The sequence below is a fragment of the Nanorana parkeri genome, unplaced genomic scaffold (assembly GCF_000935625.1).
Source record: "Nanorana parkeri isolate BGI_ZX_2015 unplaced genomic scaffold, ASM93562v1 scaffold148, whole genome shotgun sequence".
In the NCBI taxonomy this organism is placed as follows: domain Eukaryota; kingdom Metazoa; phylum Chordata; class Amphibia; order Anura; family Dicroglossidae; genus Nanorana; species Nanorana parkeri.
Window position 1 is genome coordinate 1,035,776 of NW_017306416.1, and position 12,971 is coordinate 1,048,746.

The window sequence follows — 12,971 nt, forward strand, 5'->3', positions numbered from 1 at the left end:
AATGGTGGTAGCAACATTAGCGATAAACTGTTTAAAATTAACTCCGTTACAAAAACTAGAGGCCATCACCTAAAATTGGTGGAAAAAAAATTCCAGCACAAGGGGCGAAAGGGGTTCTTCACAGTAAGATCAGTTAGGGTCTGGAACTCACTGCCACAGGTGGTGATTTCAGCAAATAATGTGGAATTGTTCAAGAAACTTTTGGACGATTTCTTAAGGGACCGTAATATACAGGGGTACGGGTACTCCTAGAATGAGATCCTAATAGGTTGGACTTGATGGACTAATGTCTTTATTCAACCTCAAATACTATGTAACTATGTAACTATGTACCTGAGGACCCGGAGTGCAAGGATTTCCCTGCTTTTACCCTACAAAGATCCTACACGCAATACTGGCAATTAGTAATTTGTCTTCTGCTGCCTTCTTTATGCACACTATCTAATGTTTAGATCTTCTTTAATATTTATGTTAAATTTTAGTGATTGGGTTCATATATACTTTTAATACACATGTACTTCCTATCATTATTGATTGCTGCTGGTTACTGAGCTTGCTTCTTGCCTTGCTTTATTTTATGAATCTTTAATATTCTTCATAACATACAGAAAATACTGTTTGCTTTGAGATTACTGAACTGAATGCAAATTATCAGTCAGTAAAAAGTAATAAAGCATGTTCTTATGGAGATCCAAATTAGTTGTTTTTTCCCCCCACAAATGTGAAAGCTTCATATGTCAGCGCAGTGAGTAAAATAAATAACTAGGTACACACCACTAGTGAATGCAAGCTTCAATCCCCGATTACTGAAGAAATTACATACCCCCAGCTTTGCAAGTGATTTCTTTCCATCAAGGACAGATATTATTTCAGTCAAAATACCTTTTTTAAGTCAAGCTACATCTGTCCAAAACATCACATATATCCAAGTGTAGACTGGCCCCCAGAGGATCTTGATGGCCACATTGTTTTCCTCTGTCATCACAGATTGTATACAGTGGGTTATTAGGGAAAAACTGTTGGAACTTATTGCACAGCCTCAGAAAAACACAAGCACACAGTCAGATATGCATGCTGCACATGGATTGGAAACAGGAAAGAAGCCACAGCTTTATTGTCTACCTTTTTCAATAAGTATCTACCATAGATATATAACAGAACTTATAAACACTGCCATCTAGTGACCGAAATTGTATACTGCAGAAGTTGTTGTTATAAATGTAATGTGTAATGCGCAGTAATGTGTATTCTAACAAAAACAGCTTCCTCAAATTGTCTGATGGCCAGATAGGCAGCTGAAGGTAAGCACCAAGCTCATTTTCCTTCTGTAAAAGCCCAGCTTGGTCCCACCCCTTTCATCTACCAAACCTCCATATTTGTCCTTTAATGTGATGGGGGCCCTCATAGACTAATAGGGGAGCTTAAGAGGTGGAGGGAAACCTGGACCTCTATAGAGAAAGTCATGATATGCATAACACTTCAGATGTTTATGTCTTTGGATCTACTTCAAATTAGCGGGAGTAAAAAGCCTAAATACGTATTACATTGCAGAAACAGTAAAAAGAGGTGGAGGGAAACCTGGACCTCTGTAGAGGAAGTCATGATATAAAGATTCAGATGTTTATGTCTTTGAATCTAATTCAAACTAGCCGGAGGAAAGTACTTTGCAGAAACAGTAGTTGAAGCTTGGAGCAGACTTCCAGCAGAAGTAGTGAGTCGGTCAGTAAGTGAATGTACACATGTTTGGACAAACACAGATCTATTCCCAGACAAAAAAAAGTTTAAAAAAAGAAAAAAAATCAAAAAGGGGCAGGTTTGATGGACCACTTGCCGTCACTCTTCTGTTTCTATATTTTTATGTTACTGATCATTTTGATATTGGATTTTCCTTACTTCCTGTATTTAAATTAAATGACTCGTGTTTATAAAAGCTTTACTTTCATCTGTAACTAGAATTTATACTAAATAATATAATATTCTTACACGCGGTAAAAGTATTTAACATTCATTAAGGGGGACAGGATAAGTAGAATTCCGGGAGTACTTGGTTGTACTGCTGCCTAAGGAAGGAATTGGACATTGACAAACAAAAACCATTGGCCAGCCAAGTATAACTCCTCTCAAATCTTCCAAACCTGCAGATAAGTCTTCCACAAAATGAAGGAACTCTTCTACCTTTCAAACTAGTGGCACATCTGCCAGCCTTTGTGACCACCACCCAAAAACATCTTGGATGCATGGGTAAAAGACATAGGGGGTTATTCGCAAAGCTGCCAAAGGCAGACAAGTGATTTACCCAGCCGTTCGGCTATTCACTTCAGTCTTGTACGGCTGATTGCATCGGCTGCCTTTGGGTGCACTTCGGTCAGCCGAACAAGCTCTGCATGTTCGCCTGAGCCAAAGTGCAGAAGGACTTCGACTCAGCCGATCCAACATCTGGATCAGCTGAGCCGAAGCTCCGGCAGCTCACTCGCTGCCGTTTGCCCCTATTCACATAGGGACCGAACGGCAGTGAGTACTGAGCAGAATAGAAAACAGTGGAAAACCGGTGGGGGATGCTGAATGTGGTTACCCTGGCTATCAGATTCTACCACAAACTGAGCAAGTTTGTTTCCAGTTAAAGGGATGCTCTGGTTGTGGCAATGCATTCTCTGGTGGCTCCATGGGATCAGTTCAACCTGATCTATGCCTTTTGTCCTCTGAAGCTCCTTCCTTGGCTTCCAGCTTGGACCAGATGAACATAGTACTCAGACCTTACCAGACTCCTGGTAGGTCATCCTGGAATTGTCCCCAGCCTGTAACTGGACAGTGAAGTAGAAGCAGCACAGTGGGAAGCTCATCCCTGTCACTCTGCTCTCTCCTGCTATCAGCATGATCCTTGTCAGCACACAAACTGATTAGTTCAGTATGCTGCTTTCTCTTCCAGTATGAGCTATACTGTACAGAAATAGCAAGAGGCTGATACCAGGTCAAATTCAGATGCTTACAATACACTAAATACATGTACCGTATATACTCGAGTATAAGCCGAGTTTTTCAGCCCATTTTTTTTGCTGAAAAGTGCCCCCCTCGGCTTATACTCGAGTCAGCGTCTCGAGCTGGTCAGGTTTCTTCTTACTTACCTCGCCGAGACATGTATCAATGATTACAGGAATGTATTAGTTTGTGTCTTTTATATCTGCATAGAGTTCAGGTTTCAATATTTGCAGTAATTTGCAGCCTGTTGTATGTAAAACATATATTTGCACAGCACGTTAGCAGGCTGTGCATTTGTATGTATTTGATTTGACAGTTCACAATTCTGTTGGTATGAAAGCCATCACACTTGCTTCCTATCTCCCCTCTGGTCTTACTCCCCTGACACCCTGGCTAGATAATGGGCCTTTCTGAAGCTCATTCAGACCTAGTGACAGTAGCAATTTTTGGTAGCCTTGGGTAAGTTTTACTTATTAGGATTGCGAGCTTGGCTCAGTGCTTAAGGTTTATTACACATGTTTGCTGTATACTGTGAAAGCTTCTTGACCCTCCTCAATTGTATAACTACAGCACATAGTAAACTGCCATCATTCTGAGCTATTGTTCTGTATGTTCCCATAGGCTGTCCGTGTAACACATTGCTTCTCGTACTAATGAGTGTTTTTTTTTCTTCTTCTTGCCTCTGTATTGTTTTGGTGATTATGAGCTTAGAGGTTTAGAGGAAAGACTGCTATTTCATTGAGTTACTGAAATGTATATAATCATACATATACTGTATAAATAGCTTGCTACATATTCACACTTTTTACATTGCGCTTGTATTTTTTTACCCTGTCAGTTGCATCAGTTGCACAATATAGACAAGTCAGGAATGGATTAGTTCATATCATCTGTCACCTTCAATTTTTTGATGTCAGCTTTTTGATCTTTATTTTTTTCAAACAGGTTTTGCATTTTCAAACAATGAAAATCCAAAAACAGCTAGAAACAGGTCAACTGCAGATCCAATGCACCTGTCAATGAATTCTGAATGACTTCAGAAGCCTTTAAACTTGATGTCAAACTGATGCTATCAGCACAAACCCAAAGCCCGTCGACACAGGTCCTTTAGCGACTATGACTTAGGCCTGAGTCACCATCTGCATACATAAAAGACACGTGCATTCAGATTCGGACGAACCTGCAAATCAACGAAAATCAGTTGATTCAGTGGCTCGTCCGAATCCGAAATGACACATCTAATATGTGCCCATATATATTAAAACGATATTCGGGCATACATAAATTTCTTTTCAAAACACGTTGGCGGCCATATTGGCCGCCAGCGTGTTCTGCACATGACCACCGCCATCTTGGAGGCAGAGCGTGTGACGTCACATGATGGTGACGTCACACGTTAAACATGCGGTGGCTGTATCGCCTTCGGCGTGGGCGCCGCCATTTTGGAGTATATCTTGTTATACACCAAGATGGCAGCGCTCGAACATGTGGGCGCCGCCATCTTGGTGTATAACAAGATTTACTCCAAAATAGTGGCGTGCATGCACAGAACGCGCCGGCGGCCGATATGGCCTTCTTTCGTTCTTCGGTGTGAGTGTGTGGTTTCGGATTCGGAGGCTCGTTGCCTCCAAATCCGAAAACAACATAAGAATGTGTTTCCTTTGAAGAAACGAATGACATTTTTTTTCGTTTTCATTTGTTTCATTTGTTTCATCTGAAAACCATTTATTTTTGTTGTGCACATATCTAATACACACACACATACACGCAGGCACGCACACATACACGCAGGCACGCACGCGCACACACACACACACACACACACACACACACACACACACACATACAATCTAGGTATGATAATATTAACGTTCACCAGATAAATTAGAGTTTTCAACGGGTTTTAAAGGGTAAAAACCTGTTTAATAGTTCCACCCCTAAGGAGCCTCTTACATTGTCTTTTGCAGGTTTGTAAAATCTAAAAATGTTCTAAGACAGCTTTTGTGGGACTCCTATCCTTGAGTTACAGTGGAAGGTCAGCAGTTGTTCTGTTTTATGGGAAACACTTTGAAGCAATTTTGACAAAAAGCATTCTGTTTTCAAAGCTTCAGTAGCTATACACCTGCAACTTTACAGCACGGCAAATCTTCAACATTTGGTTGAGTAATGGTGGCTAATTTCTGTGCAAGAACTTAAAACGCAGTAGGAATATGTTTGTTGCAATTTTATGGATCATTCTAGACAAGCAAGGCAAGCTCTGGAATTGAAGAAGTCTTGGTGTTTTTGCCATCTGATACCCTTCATTTACTAAATTAATGAGCTGAGCAAAATGACAGAAGCTGCGGTAATGTGCAGTACTCGATTGGCATAAATATTTTAAGTGTTAATGAGATGTTTGTGGTGTAGGATACAAATAATGTAGGAACACCGTAGGGTCATTTATGGACAAGAAAATCTGCACATTTATTTTTTTTTTAAAAACCCTAGAAAAAAAGAGGAGTAATCCGAAACGTTGCCTGTGATATTGGGTCACACCATAGAACAGCCAGTGCACATTTTGGTGGGTTGGGAGAGGCAACCACAAAAAAGAATGTTACCGCTTATGTGATATTTTGTATGCAGTAAATCATCAATAGCAACTTAAGTCCTGGAGTGTAGAAGTCTTCATTTACTTATAAGTAAACTTTGGAGACTTTGAAGAGCTAGTGGCTCTTAAAGGTAGAATGTCTCTAAATATATTCTCAGCACAATGCCCCCATGTTGGGGAATGTTAATATAAGGTTTGGGGGTGAGAAGGGGTTTGAATAAATATAACTGGGTAATTAAGCTGTGAGATAGGACACCTTCATTTTGGTCTTGTGGGCAATTGTAGCTCCCAAAATATACCCTAACATATTCCCTTTTATGGTATATACAGCTCATTTATGGTAGTGTAGTGTTGGGATGTTTCCAAATTCTCCTATACTTTTGTGATCTGTTAGGGTAGATTAGTCCGCTTAACTGTGCTGGTGAGTGTTCTCTAAGTGTGCATTGATTATTCTTAGGGGTCTATTCACGAAGCTGCCGAAGGATCTGGCCGTAGCTTCGACCGATCCTTCGGCTAGAGCTGTGTTGGATGTCCACCTGTAGGGTGTGCTAGAGATAACACTCCTCATGTTTAATGCCTGGCCAATCAGTAGGTGTAGGGAGCCTGCTGTGCATGCTCGGAGAGCTTTTACATATCTGAGGCACTTCCTGGCACAGTCTCTTTTCCCTCCAGGGTGTTTCCCTGTGAGAATACCACAGTGATTCACTAAACTTGGCCCCAGACCTGAAGGCCTAGGAGTATGGAAGATGTCAGGATCTCCCAGTCAAGGAGGTGTCCTTAAGATGCTGGCTGCAATTGTGTGTTATCCTGGCCTAGAGGTAGCAAGCTGCAGGTGTCCACCACAGAGATGGTGAGTGACGGACTGAGCATCGAAAGCAAACACTAGAACCTTCCATTGCTGTCCTACCTTGATGTAACAACTGAGCATACAATAGAACCTCAGTTACAACGAGCCACATTTACATGGTATGTGTCCAGCCAGTATAGTTTTATAAAAGAAGGAACCAGAAAGATATACATCTATATAGAAGACCAGAGGAATATGCTTTGTTATACCAAAAAGGGTATCCCGGCACCCTCATCCTCCTTTATTCTCCATGCAAGTGCAAAATTAAACTACTTAAAATATATTCCAAGTGACTAAAGCTCATTACTTTTATCCACTACTGACCAGAGTTTTAAGTACAGAAGAATATGCCCAGGGACCAGGTGATTCTCAACTGTGGGTCCAACTTGTACACCACAAGGCCCGGCTCGGTGGAGGCACTGCCGTTACAGTTATGTTACAGTCACAGACTCCCACTTAGCGGAGACTCAGGATTTTCAAGTTACCTACAAGTTGGCTGTGGTAGCTGATTGGAGACAGTCATCTTATATAACAGCCCCCCTCCAGAAACAGGGTTACATTAGGTATTAACTATTTAAAAAAAAAAAAAACTGTAGTTTTATGTAAAATGTCCTATTTTGTGCATTTCGCACAGGAAAGTTGTATTGTATGTCTGTACCTCTCCTACCCATACCAGCCCATTATTACCTCAAATTATTAGCACACGTTTGGAAGCGCACAATTGTCTAAAATGTCTTAGTGTGCTGTAGAATGAACAGTACCCTTCCCTGTAAATGCCTGAACTTAATTTGGAGGATTATCTACATCCTTTAGTCATAGGTGGGTGTCAGTATTGCAGAGGCTCTTATCTTGTAGAGACAACTGTAGTCTGTGGTCTCTGTCCGAATGGGTACCTTTAAGAAGCAAGCAATAATTTTAAATGATTTGTCTATTATCTAATATCTTAGCAAACCATTTTAACAGTAGGACAAAAGCATCAGGATTTTCTATCCCATCCATATTATCTGCAAATATTGTACTTTAACGAGACTATTCATGTGTTTAATGTTTTCATCAAATTCAGGCCCATTTCCTTTACGGCCTTCTTTTATAGATGACTGCCGTTACAGTAAAACACAGCGCCACAAAGTCATAATCCAACTCGTATTGATTAAAACGCAATAATTGCCCAGGAATTTCTGACTTTATGGCGCAGTATAAAATTGTCTTATGAGTGCAACTTAATATTTTATTTCATATTTAACAGCAAAGTTATATCATTAGAGTTTTTGTTCTGTTCTTTTTTTTTTTTCCTCTCTTTTGTCCGACAGCATTTTTCATGTGTGAGAAGTGTAAAGCGTGTTTAGTATTTAACATTTAGAGCCCACGTTTTAAATGTCTGTAGCCTCTTCTACATATTGAGATTTTGCTGATTTTAAAACAAATATTATTAAGTGACCCCCATAGGCATACAACAAAATTATGGATTGACTCTTTAGTTGGCCTATCAGCTTCCAATCAGAAGGTCACTCAGATGTAACTGAATGTCCATAGAATGATATGTTATGTTGAAGCCTTGTCATTTTGGAATGAACCACTGGTACTGGAAGCTTTGAGAAAGATTACCTGCTCTTTGTCCGCGTTGGCAGGCTACAGTATATGAACTCAGCTCTTGTGCAAGGATCCTCTAAACCAGAATGTCACAGGTCTGTGTCAATGTGAAAAAAGGCTGGCAACACTGTACCCGAAGAACGCTCTTCATCCACAGCAAACTTGCAATGCAAATCAATTGAAACCTACGTCCCAGTCAAAAAAGACATTTTCAATCAGCTTCACCTTCATTTAAATTTCTTGAATCTTGGAAACAGTTGTAATTATGGGTGACTGATTCCTGTGGACTGTTCGAATCCACGCAATCTTTTTTTTTCAATTGCTGACGGAAAGCTTTCAAGATCTCCACATGTACACAACTGCTGTTCATGTACAGTGAAGCTCACAGTAACCTTTAGAAGAGAAATAAAGTGCACTGGTAAGACTGAGTACATTTTTAACATTAACTAGGAACGGAACTGTCCCCCAAAAAAGGTAGAAAGAGGGCAAAAGACTAGTCAACAGTTCTGCCTGTTGTCTCCCTGCAGCTGATTTTTCCTCCATTCCTGGTTTACCGTGTCTTGTTCTGCACTGTAGTAGTATACGAACAGACCGCATACTTCAGACTTTATTGAAATTCCCAGCAAATCCAGTATAACAGGTGAATAAAAGTGTATAAAGCAACACATACCAGCACTGCACACCCCCAAGCAGCTACAACATCTCACATGTTTCACCCGTAGGCTTATTCATTGACATCTATGAATAAGCCTACGGGTGCAACATGTGAGAGGTTGTAGCTAGTTGGGGGTGTGCAGTGCTGGTATTTGTTGCTTTATACACTTTTATTCAACTGTTATCCTGGATTTGCTGGGAATTTCAATAAAGTCTGAAGTATTGGAATTCTCTGCAGTCTGTTCGTATACTACTACATACCAAGGTGGAGATGCACCTTTTAGACCAGCACCTGGGGGAGTCCTGATGGTGGCTATGGAACTGGAGCGGAGAGATTTCCTTTGGGTCTATATTCGTTCTGCACTGTGTCTCTCTGTGGAGATGGCCATCTTGGTAGAGGCAGGGCTTTGCATGTTCATTTCAGAGCCTCCAGCAAAGAGAACTGTGAGCCAAGTAGACATTTCTTCACCAAATCCAAATCCAAAACACCAGAGGCAAGCAGTCAGAGGAATCAGGAGGAATTAAAGACAAAGGGCACATTTTTAAGGATGCTGCTATTGTACTGAAAATCTTACATTTTAGCATTCAGGTCCACTTTAAGCCTCACAAATAAGCACCACAAGAATTAGAAAAACAAGAAATGATACTATAGTGAACTGAAATGATAAACTGAAACCTGTTGTATAGATATATGGGCACTGCCACTGCTGCTTGCTTCTGAAGGTGTAAGTCTGAGGATTTTTATCGTATCCTTGCTTCATTACTTAGTAAGTAATTTACTTGGAAAACGTATGCTAGCCGAGAGTTTCAAATTCAGCGGCTACATGTTTGGCCAGGTCAGTGACTCACTTGTTCACACAGGCTTCAGCTTGAAAAATAGCAGTGTTTACAGCCAGCTTTACAGAATGTTTGTGAGTCTGAGAACCGGTCCCTGGGCCACAGACAATGGAGAAAGACTTGGGTCCTTTCTGATAATTGTTCCATCTGAATCTATTCAAGTTCTGGTAGCAATTTAAGTCCTAATGAGGGGGGGAGTATTCTGGTCTCCAAACACATCGGCTGTTCTGTATGACCATATTATTAATAAATAAAATAACTTTTGACTCCACCGCCATTGGTTTGGTGCTATTTCTTGCCATTTTATTTCAGCAAAGGGTGCCTTGTTTAATAAGAGCAGCCTGACCTGAGCCAATGAGCTCTATAGACTATGATGTCCCAGTGCCTTTTGGGTATTCCCTTTGGTTCTTTTACATGCATGACATGGTTAAAGATATTGACTATACGAACAGGGTCAGTTTAATATCTTTAAGACTTTAAAGTCTTCTACAAAGCTGTATAAACCTCCCTGAAAGCTATGTAAATGCGTTCTTAAAACTTGATGTACACTATCTGCTTATACAAGCTGATGCCTATTTGAACAAGACTTAAAGATTGAAGCAAAGATAAAGATGATGGTCCCATATCTTGCACCTTCCAAAACAAGTGGAATGTCTCTATCTTGACAGGTTCTCCTAATGTACTGAATGCTCACGCTTCTTTATAGTCCCTTTAATGAAATTTCAGTGTCAGTTAGATTTGCTTTGTAGGAAGATGCTAATGCCACGGGAAAGTATGTATGCTTGGATGCATTTAAGCTTATCGGTCAGATTGATTTTAGCATTTACTCTATTACTCACCAGTCACAGTTCAATCATCTGTAAAAATGTAATGTAATGACATACAATACAATACAAATGTTGGTCCTATTAGAAGTCTGGCAGGGACAAAGTCTGCAGGTACTCCTTATTTCACACACTCCGTTCAGCAAGTGGGTTAAGGCTCAACCAATTCTATTGTACTGTGCTTATTTCCCTCTAGTGGGCACTTCTATTTAAACACATTATAGGTACTTGAAAGTGAGGATAAAAGGACTCAAGGGTGTACATAATAATGCTAGCATTACTGTTAAAGTACTTGCAGCTTATGTAGAAAGGTTGTAGAACTTAATTTAGGTTTAAATCATTTATAAAGAGGAAAGACAGTATAGAGCTTAGAAAAAAGTTTCTCTTTTTACAAAAGCTAATTTTATGTGCAAATCAGACCCTATGGGTGGTTTATAGATGTAGTAAAGGCAAGACCAGGTTAAGATAGAAATGAAAAGCTGCACATGTTGGGGTATATCACCATTTTGCTACTTCTCTATTTACCCTTCCCATGGGAGTTTGTTATAACTGGGCAAATTGGAAAGTCTTCTATCAAATTATTTACCACACGTTTCCTTTCCTTCACTAAAAATATATACTATGGGATTGATATACTAAAGTGAAATAGGTGGTCACTTTGCAAGGAAATGTTTCCTTTGCCACTAACTGTTCCTTAGCTAAGTAAATGTGGTGAAAAATCGCTTTGCAAAGACTAACTAATCACTTGCAAGGAAAAGTTAAAACAAAAAAATTGCTTGCACATTTTGAAAATCAACAAAGCTTCACCTAATTCACTAAGCTAAGGTAAAAGGCCCATGCAAAGTGGAAATTCTCTTGAAAGTGAACAGCCTATTTGCCTTTGGTAAATCAACCCCATAATGACTAATATTTTTGGGACAACTGAGCATCACATCCACATAAGCTTGTTGGACATCCCATTCTGAAAACTCAAAAACCATGGGCATTAATATGACCCCCCCTCCCTGTCATCCATAATTCCCCAGCATCCACCCGTTGTGGCTGTTACAGCCTCCACTTTCCTGGGAAGGCTTTCCACAGGATGTTAGAATGTGTTTGTGGGAATGTGTGCCCATTCATCAAAAAGAGCAGTTGTGAGGCCAGGTACTGATATTGAAAAAAGTAGACCCAACTCACAGACAGCATGCCAGTTCATCCAAAATATGTTCAATAGGGCTGAGATAAGGGCTCTGTGCAGGCCACTCAATTTGATTTGAAGGATGGACCTGGCTTTGTGTACAGGGGAAAAGTCAAGGGTCTTCCCCAAACTGTTGACACATGTCTTGAAACACACGAATGTCTGAAATGTATTTGTGTCCTGTAACATTAATAGTAGCACCATTTACTAAAAAAAAAAGTAGTTAATAATTTAAAATGGTGTTAATATACTTTTGGAAATATAGTATGTAGTATATAATATCTGATGGTCAGGTACCCACGTAATTTTGGCCATATACGGGTTTTGGGATTAGATACCTAGCAAGCTTATATAGGTGGTATGGTCAGGTGTTCATATAGTATAACAAAGGAGAGGGACACAGAGTATGAAAATTGTAGAAATACATTACAGTATAAGAAGGTGATCCACAGTTACATAGTTAAAGTGTTGATAAGGTAGAAAAAAGACACTACCATACAGACTGAGGAAGATATCTAAAAGTGTTTTATTTTTTAATCAGTCTCAGCTAATACCACTTCCTAAGTGGCAGTAATATTATTTTTGTTTCAAACAGGGGCAACAGATCTGTCTCAGTGGTATTAAACCACCAGTACAAATATGCAAATCTAAATCCAGAAAGTCTGCCCTTTGTGCATTTGGAGGGGGAATCAGGGTGTTCTTCATGTGCTTGCTGGGTTGGGGGACTACAATAGTAACAAGACAAGAAAGTTAATTTGATCCCGAGCAGGAGGAATCAGGGGGAGCCCACAGCCATGCAAACAGTCCCCAACTAGATAATGAGAACATTCTCTTACATCTGCAGGCACATTTTAGGTCTTTGAGGATAATAGACTCTTAATGAAACCTCTCTTAATAGTTTTTCCTTTCATAGTTACATAGTTGCATAGTATTTGGGGTTGAATAAAGACATATGTCCATCAAGTCCAACCCATATAGGTCCACACATCATCTCATTTTTAGGGATACTGGTATCCCTGGATATTACGGTCCCTCAAGAAATTGTCCAAACGTTTCTTGAACAAATCTACACTCTTGGCTGAAATCACTGCCGATGGCAGTGAGTTCCAGACCTTAACCGCTCTTACTGTAAAGAACCCTCTTTGCCCATTGTGCTGGAATTTTTTCTCCACCAACTTTAGGTGGTGGCCTCTAGTCTTTGTAATGGAGTTATTCTCAAACAGTTTGTTGCCAATGTTGCTGTCACCATTGAACATCTTGTACATGAAAATCATATCCCCCCTTAATCTCCTTAATTCCAGCGTAAACATGTTTAAGGTCAGAAGCCTTGTCTCATAGCTCTGGTCCTCCATTCCCCTAATTAGTTTTGTTGCCCTCCGCTGGACTCTCTCCAGTTCAAGGACATCCCTTCTCAGTATCGGCGATCAAAACTGGACCGCGTACTCCAGATGTGGCCGAACCAACGATATATATAGAGGC

At 40.1% G+C, this 12,971-nt stretch overlaps 1 protein-coding gene across 1 annotated transcript in view; it reads left to right on the plus strand.

Moving 5' to 3' along the window:
* Positions 1–12,971, plus strand: part of LRP1B (LDL receptor related protein 1B) — a 1,026,358-nt gene that overhangs the window by 740,832 nt on the left and 272,555 nt on the right. The gene's annotated exons all lie outside the window — the stretch shown is intronic.